At 34.2% G+C, this 9,634-nt stretch overlaps 1 pseudogene; it reads left to right on the plus strand.

The window, feature by feature from the left end:
• Positions 1-5,153: 5,153 nt before the first annotated feature.
• LOC148951974 (uncharacterized) lies at positions 5,154-7,126 on the plus strand (annotated as a pseudogene).
• The last annotated feature ends 2,508 nt before the right edge of the window (positions 7,127-9,634 follow it).

The following is a 9,634-nucleotide window of genomic DNA, read 5'->3' on the forward strand; positions in this document are numbered from 1 at the left end:
TGTTTTTATATTAGCATTTCCAATACCTTTATAAAAAAAAAAAAAAATTTTTGTATATTATGGTGAATTATTGCACCCAAATTGTACTAAATAGGTTTATACCCTTAAACTAATACGCTACAAAACTTAAATATATATTAATTTCATTTAAAAAAAAAAATCCCCAGAAAAAAGAATTACACATATTATAATTAACATTATAATCAAATTTATGAGCCCCCCCCCCCCGCAGTCGTGCGGCATCGTAGTGGCATCAAAATATAGCAACAACGCATATATTTTAGTTTTCATTTGTGAAGTATAAAGGAATTAAGTTAATATGGCCTATGACGAACTACGAAACTCTCAAGTAATAACGCCACGTGGTAGAGATGTGAAAAGCATTTATAGACTAGTGTGTTGTTGTCGGGCTATGTACTGAATTTTGACTCCCAAATCAGTATCCTTGTTTGTGAGGACTATTCAGCTAAAATTTACTTGATGATAAGGCTTCAAAGGCTGTATATTTGGAAATCAATTTAGAACTCGATATTCAGTGGCGTTAACACCGCCACAGGAGAAGAATAATTTAACACCTTAAAAGTAAACGAGTTACACTTCAACTCGTTTAACTCCCAATTAAAAAAGAAGACAAAAAGCTTATGAAAGGGTAAGAATAAATAATTAAATGAAATATAAAGATAAATGAAAAAAAAAAAAAGGGCATTACAGCCTAATAGCTGAACTTTGAAAAATAACAAAAAAAAAGTAAACCTATATTCTCAAAAAAAAAAGGGGCTTGACGAAGTTAATTGAAACTATTGCTTAAAAAAAAAAAAAAAATTTTGCCTCGTCAATCATAGACTACTTAAGAAAATTTAGTTGCAAGTAAGGATTCAACAAGTATAGAAATTGAATCCCACACTAAATTACAATAGAAATCTTCTGGGCTTCCCTCAGGCTGATCAACAAATATAACATTAACTGAAATATGCTAACAAAAAAAAATATAATATAACCCTTTACTTAACTACTAAAGAAAAAAAAAATTTTCAACAAAAAGTCAGTAGTAGCACCTAACACACTTCCAAGGAGGCAACAATTTTTTTTCTCTTCTCTCGGGAATTAATAAAAGCACAGTATACATAGCAATTCTAAATCACAAAAAACAAAATAAAACAACAGTCAATGATCAACACTGTAAAACACCTTAGAACAGTATAGAGAAAATGACTCAAAAAATGACGTATAATAGTGAAAAAGGATGGACACCCAACCATAGAAAGTTAGAACCAGGGATGAGCATGGGGTATATTATCCCACCATGCAATCACTTGACTTTCACCCCCTGTAAAAAAAAAGAAAAGAAAAGAGAGTTACACGGATGTGAGATTTGATTGCAAAACAGGACGTTGCTTGGCAAACACCACAACCCCTTATTTGTCAAATTAAAGGCACCTAATCAATCTATTACTATGCCTTAATCATTATAGCCACTTTCATATTTAGTTAATTTATTTCACAATTACTGATAAATCTTACATAAGAACACATTTCCAGATACGGTGTGTAAGTAACCATCGACCACGGGTTGAGAGAAACGCCGGAACACGCAACCATATGGTATGTGCTTATATTAAACCTAAAATCTATTTAAACAATCATAGTAACCATGGTAAGATTTCCAAGCTATCGACAATTAAGTAATCAGAGACGGAGAACGCAATCTCATGGAACCTTAAGATAAGACATAGCGTAGATAATATTAATGCTCCGTTAAGGGAATGGGCACATATTGACAATTTAATGAAAGAAGAGGAACTCATTAAAGCAGTAGAAAATCTTGACTGTCCAAAACTATGTTATCTTCTAAAATCTCAAAAAACTATGTTGGAACCAAGAATAGTCCTAAGATTAACGGCAAGCCTAGTGCTATATAATTTTAGTGCACGTGCGCTGACACGAACAATAGAGCAAACTAGACGAAGTGCCAATCTGGCCTTCCGAATCTTAGTACAACATATCCCAGCAACAAAATATAGCTCGTTGGCTAAATATATTGCCGACAATATTTGGTACGATCAAGACGATAATAATATAACTACAATTTGGCCCATTAAGTTTCTCTCCATATTAATAGACCAAGGACACATGCTAGAAGGTGAAAATTTTCTTAAAATCTTATACGTCAATTGTGTAAATAACACATATCTAAATCCGATAAACCCTTCAATGGGATCTGCAATTTTTCAGATTACCCCAAGAGATTATAAAGACATAAAGAAAATAACCCTGAATCTCTTTCAAGAAGATGAAAATTTTGGAAGAAAAATAGTCCCTGGGTTAGACGTGATCGTGCGTGAACAACTATGCTGTTGCCAATCGCACGTAAATTTAAGTTTCTTTGTGGTAAAAATAATAAATGACCCATTGTTATTATCTCAGCTGTGCCGGCAAATCATTCGTCAAAATATGCGAAGGAATGATATAACCGCTACTCTGGAAGGCCTGCACCTCCCAAACCAACTTTTAGTGTATTTAATGTACCTAAATATGCCTGAAAACGGTAAAAATGACATAGTATTTGAACTTCAATTTCTCAGCCCAAATGTTTCTTCATGGGAAGATTATCGACTTCTAGATATGCTTAAATCTCCAAATTCAAAGGCGGCACTGCCGGATGAGGCACCCATATTGAAATTAAAACCCAACCCCAGTGGGAGAAACTGTATATATAAATAACCTTGTTAAAATGAATGATGAAAGAACCCTATAATATTACCTGAAGTGTTATAACCATGAAAATCGATTAGTATCAAAAAATGCATTATAAACCAGTATTGTGTTAATATTTATGGAACTGCGAATTAGTGTAAATGTCACAAGGTCTAAATACATTATCAATGTATTGACAAAAAGGTAGTTTCTCGAAAATCTCTATACTTTTAAGAATATAATACGACCGCAAAGTCGTTAAACTAGAGTACGGAACTTTAGGGTATTAACTATGTTCGAACACACAAATAGCCAGGTGCAAGGAGGCACCGGTTAAAAAGTATTTCAACCTCAACCTGAATTTACCTTGTTTTTTTTTTTTCACTCAAAATTGGTTAATATGGAGCTCAGATGACTCGAATTATGGTTGTATGAATAAGTACCCGATGTATTGAGGAAATGCCGGTGAAAAGTAATTTGACCTCGACCTAGAGTATACCATGATCATAACCAATCTTGACAAAAATTATTAACTAGACAGAGACCAATAGAAACTACCTTTCATTTCAGAACAATGGCCAAAGCAATTATCGATACAGAGTACATATGTATCAAACATGCCAAAGAAAACGTCATATACTCGGCTGCAATGATCGTCGTGAATAAGTCAGGGGAGGAAGTCTTCGCGAAAAAATGAGATGTTAGGTATGATTTAAGGAAGTTTAACGTAAAATCTTATAAGTTCGGTCTAAATCTCGCAAATACCCCAAAATATCGGCCAGCGAGAGGCAAATTAGGAATCAAATACAACGGTAGAAAGGGAAAATACCTCCATTTTATTCAACACGAAATTAGGGAATTACAAAAGCAATATAAAATCCGGTACTGGTATGTCAAAGGTCCTTGCCAGTCAGATTTATTACTCCTCGACAAATGTAAAAAACAAAAATTAGTCTACAAAATTGAAGTGAATCCAAACTGTGTAAAATACCAAGGAAAACATGACCCACTCCGAGAAATAAAATATTACAAACAGTACTTGTACAATCCAAGGAGTGTACTATATAGAGAGAGAAGAAATGAAATTGTGTTTAAAAGAATTAAAACTTATCAGTCAAAATCAAAAGTGATTAAGAAAACAAAAAAGCTGAAACAATCAAATAATTAAAACCCAATTACTCTTAAGTTAAAACAATTAAATTCCTACGCGAAGGAATCAAAATACCTATCCCCCCAGCTTAAGAATCAACAGTGTAATGACCATAAGCAATATAACAAATTAAATGACAACAAGTTTTATTATTACATTGTTTCCTTTGGACCCCAAATATTCTTATAATATAGTAATAATATACTATCAACCCAGTACCTTGTGCCCCCCCCCCAAAAAAAAAAAAAATAAAGAACAACTAATAAAAATCTTAGTCCTCGTTCAATAATCAAAATAGGAATTCATTATGTACAATTTATAATTATAAATAAATTCAATAAAAAGCAAAAAGGATTTGGATAAAAAAGGTCATAACAATCTTCATTTCCCAAACTATAACCCAAGATATCGTAAAACATGGACTAATATTCAAACATGAGAACTCATTACTTGCAAGCCACAATGCCTGGAGGATATTTATGAAACTGGATCCCAAACCGTTTGAAACCCTATTTCAACAGGTAATGAGACTGGAGAAAAACACCGATGAATTAAGGGATTCCATATTCCAATTTTTAAAATCAGATAAAAGCTTGCAAACCACGAAAGACATGCACCATAAGGAAAATAAAGGAAATCTACCCCCCATTCTTCCCAAACTAAAATCAAAATTCATAGTGGACGATTTTGACAAGAAAATGGCAGAAATCGACAAAGCTCTAGGAACTAACAATATAGGAAACAGGAGAAAAAGAGAATTAAGAAATATGGACGGACCCATAGGAGAATCTACCAGAGCAACACATACTACAGAGTCCCACTTGGCAACTTCTAAGAAATATAAACTCTCTGATAGGAATTACGCTATGTCAAATGAATTACCGAGCCTATGGACCTTCCTCAAGGAATTATTGCAAAATCATGCGGAGCAAAATATCACAAAGCGACTAATATCAAAACTCACAAAGGAAAAGGATTACAAGCAAATTATTAACCTAAAGGAATTAAAATTCTCAAATACACAACAAAATGATAAAAATAAAAAGCCTACTGAAAGAAAAAGAAAAGTCACCAAAACAACCACGCCTACATATGAGAGTCCAGTAAGAGACATACAATCTTCAATGTCGGAGACTACGACAAGCACAGCCCCAGAAATAACCACACTTAGCAAGCAATCACCTAGAATTTCAACTACAATAACATATATAAGGCCCACGATACTTACAAAATGGACGTGGTCAACTGGACCCATGTTTTACCGCACCCAGTCAATTGGTTTAGTTACTATAGGATTAAGAGCAAGACTCCCAGTAAGGCATACCGAAATGCAAACTATAAAGGTACAAGCGTTTCAACCAGCAGAAAAGAAAGATAAAACTAAGAAGAAGGAAGAAGATGATTACCCACACAAGAAATGTTGGAAAATAGACGGTAAACGTACGTGTGCTAGGTTAGCAATGGCCGATGAGCCAGCAAAGGAAGATATCATACCATTACCTGAGCTAAACGAGAAAAACGCTCTAAGAGTATCAATTCACCAATCCTTCCTAATCTTATATAGGCAAAGACTACAAGCACTATTTGAATTGTTCAATACAGAAATACAAAAGTTGAAACAAAGTACCACGAGAATCTTCGAGGTATTTTTTTGAAAAAGCAAATATCGAAGATCAGCTAGTCTAATACCAATCGTGGGAGAATTAGCCTCACGCTTGTTCGGGCTTTCAACTGAAGAAGACCTAAATATCCTAAGGCAAAACGTAGGACAACTAAATAACGCCATGAACGTGACCTTACATGTCCAAAAAAATACAAGCCAGTATAGCCAATTACCAAAGAGACAAAATTGAAGCAATCTCAAAGAAAATATCAAAGACAGTAAGCATAATGAATTACTTGAAAAATGAAGTAGATCGTGTTATTACCGATTCAAGCCTCACCATGGTATCACTAGATATAGTGACAATGTCATTACTTAACCTGGCGACTGACGTTAGCAAATTTGAATTTGCATTATTTGCCCTTACCGGAGGAACATTGTCATATGACCTAGTGGATCCTTCGAACCTAAAAAGTATCTTGGATGAAATAAAAACACATTTAACGTTCGGACTACATCTACCAACAGAACCGGAAGTAGCAAACTTATTCCACTATTACACCAAGCTGAAGGTTCACATCACGGAAATAAACGAGCAATTGTTTGCAGTCGTAACAATTCCGTTAATAAATCAACAATCAATATATGACTTGTATAAAATTTCCACGTTTCCAGCCAATATATGGAAAACTAATTCATTCATGACTATCACCCCCGAAGCGGAATACTTGCTAGTCGATCAAGATAGGAGGAAATATGCCTTAGCCAATCCACAGGACCTAAAGGAATGTGTAGCATTCAAAAACCTAGTGTGTCAACTAACACTGCCCATTTTTAATGTAAAACCCGGATCATGTATGTTGGATATATTTTTAAAGGAGACTCAACAAGAAGAAATTCCAAGCTCATGCGAAGCACTAGTAGGCAGTACTAAAAGAGAAATATTTATTCACCTTAGAAATGATCTGTGGCTGTTTTCTGTTCCAAAAAAAAACAGTTGGGACTATCTCATGTTATAATAACACAGAGAGAATCGATCCAAGCTACAGAACTGAACTACTATTACAAGACGTGGGAACAATAACAATAAAACAAGGATGCCGACTGGTGACTAAGGAAGCCACGGTGCAAACGCCCCTCATAACAACAAGCACCAACATAATAAGTCCAAAGATAAACAACTTCAAACCAGTCAATCTATATTATACAATTCCCAATATTTACAAGGAAGAATTAAGGGCCACAATATGGTCAAAAATAGACAATATCAAGGGAACCTTACCACTAACAAAAATAAAAGAAGCCTTAGACTCTCAAATTCCCCTCTTTACCAATGAAGACCAAAGACTGACGTATGTAGAAAGTAGATACGGACTATTTTCGACAAATTTTTGGTGGTATACCCTACTGACGATAGGATTCGTATTCATAATCTCATACTCTATACGAATCGCATTGAACCTAAATTACGGAAGAGTGTTGAGAATAACACGTAGAAAAAGAGAAAAGTCAGATCACATCGAGCAGAGTGAGATGCAAAGCCTAAACCCAGAACTCCCTGATAACCCATAAAGTAAAAAAAAAAAAAGAGTAAGGGAGAACGTGATCGAGCGAGTGAAAATAGAGGTCCTCATTCGTGCCATGTCAAGTCCCAAATTTTTCTTTTTTGTTTTTGCAGCCGCATGGGTGGACATACTGCAAAAGACATATTTCTTAAGCGGTTTGAACACGCATAAACAGTAAAGATTTGAAAAATTTATAGTAAACCAAGACCTCTCATATAAACCATATTGCCTACCTCGCAAATAATAGTATAATAGAAAAGTAAATGTTAAAGTAAATGAGCGTTGAATAATATTTAAAAAATGTATTGAATATTGAATATGTGCCAAATGCACATATATACGTGTATACACATAGTCACCAATCTTGAAAATTTTATAGTGTTATTTTTTTTTAACCATAATCATTTTTCTGATGATTACCTTATTTATATTATAATAATCTAATGATCGCGGCAACATGCATGAAAGCATGAAATCTGCCCTTATTTTCTTGCGTTGTATTTAACTGTACCTGTACTAAGTTGATGTTATTAGTACCATTAATAATAACTATTATTTCAAAGATTGTCCACGCAGAATATTATGAAAACCGTATGTTGTTGTTATATATGTTTTAACTTCTGTAATTGTAAAGAGCATATGATTCTGCCCAGATATTTATATTCTAGGAAGCAAAGTAATCAGTGCAGATTAATTAAGGTGTACCAGCATGCAACACGGATACAACCCAGTAGCATCTACTTTCATCATTCATCAACCACCGACAAGTACTCACCAAGGAAATATCTGAAGACGATATGCTGATCACCAATCCAGATAACCAGAACCCAGTACCAGGTAATTTTACCTCAAGCTGTGCCGGGAACCAAGGACCCTATACACAAATATATACCTGAATTAATGATTACCTAAAGAGTCGCCTCGACCTGTCATGTCGTAAAACTGCATAAATACCCGTCAAATCCTTAGACGGCAACGGCCTTAAGATTAAATGTTTGAAACGCCAAGAATAATCCTAGAGTAAATCCCTCAAGGACTATGTATCTTAAGCCCCATGTCAGAGACAATATGTTAACCAAGACAAAAGGTTTAAGTTTTGACTATCCAATTATTGTTAGATGTCACAAAACCAAACCATCCTCCATGAGATGAAGAACCAATCATAATCAATTTTTGTGGGAAACATAAACTGTACGTGCTAAAGTTTTTCCCAAAAATGAAGTGTTCAGAGAAGAGAACCAAACAGCTATTACTATTTTCATCTCCCTGTTAAGCTATCAATAATTGTGAATCATTGAACTGAAAATCAAAGACAATGCGTCGAGCCAAGGCACTTAAATCAAGTTACAATCATGCCATAGATAACGTTAAGTGTCGTAACACAGCCTAAAGTCCAAATGAAAGATGGACTAAACGTAGACAATTTACGGGAAATACAGACTGTACGAGTATTAGATTTTCCGAGGATAAAAAGTGTCAAGAAGAGATACCCAGCTAGCGACCAAGATACCCATTTCATGTAATCAATTCCCCAAGGGTTACGTACCTAATAGACATTTCAACGAATCTACAACATTAACCCCTCGTATATGACGTAATGAACCACGCACGGACAATTTTGTGCATACAGTCATACTTGTGAACAACATAAACACTTAGTCCAAAGAACGAATGACAGAAAGCAAAACACCAAGAAGACAAACCACGAACAATTAGCCAACCCAGTAATTAAGTGAACGGAAGCCCAAAGTAGAGTGAAAACGTATGTGAGTAATATAGACACGTAGAATGATGAAGTAAGTGTGAAATCTTATGTATCTAGCTAATAACTTTAATAAACAAAAAGAGTTTTTCATAAAATATGAAAATCAGTGCAAATTACGTAAGCTCAGTGTTGCAATAAGACATCAATATCAGAATCTATTAATGTGTCAAACTTTTTCTTGCAAATTGTTTTAATTTTAGTGTGTTAAAATTTTAGATGTAGTTAGATGTTTTAGACGTAGTTAGATGCTTTTTTGAAGTCAAATACCCATCATACCAACATAACGTCAGGTGTAAGCATAAACTCGCATTAAATAACAAAATAATTATAAAAGCAGAACTTAACTAGTTGGAGCCATATAGAAGTATTAGAACATCAGGTGAAGGAATTTTAATATTAGGTGAAGTGATAGTAATATAATCGTGCCTATGTAACGTCAGGTGGAAGTATAAATTAGCAATATAAGTAGCAAACATGTATCACGTTAAGTAATAAAGCAATTATTAATGCCGAACTTAGATTAGTTAAAACTAAGTAGAAGTATTAGCATATCAGGTGAAGGAATAAAAATTTAATCGTGTCATTTTAGCGTCAGGTGAAAGTAAAGTCGAGTATTAGAAAGGCAAAATGTACCATTTTCAGTGATGAGATAATCGTATCAGGTGAAGGTAAACTTAGTGTTAGGTGGAGGAAATAATAATTACTATATAATCACATAACCTAATGAAGAAACTCTTTGGCCCCTTCGCCAAATCGAGTGAGTAGACCATAAACTTTAAAAGTGATGTTGTTACATGTATAGTCTAGTATAGCAATCAAGTATATAAAAAAAAAAAGAATATATATTAATTTTACAA

Source organism: Artemia sp. Qi Xiang Cuo, chromosome 5 (assembly GCF_049724085.1).
Source record: "Artemia sp. Qi Xiang Cuo chromosome 5, ASM4972408v1, whole genome shotgun sequence".
Classification (NCBI taxonomy): Eukaryota; Metazoa; Arthropoda; class Branchiopoda; order Anostraca; family Artemiidae; genus Artemia; species Artemia sp. Qi Xiang Cuo.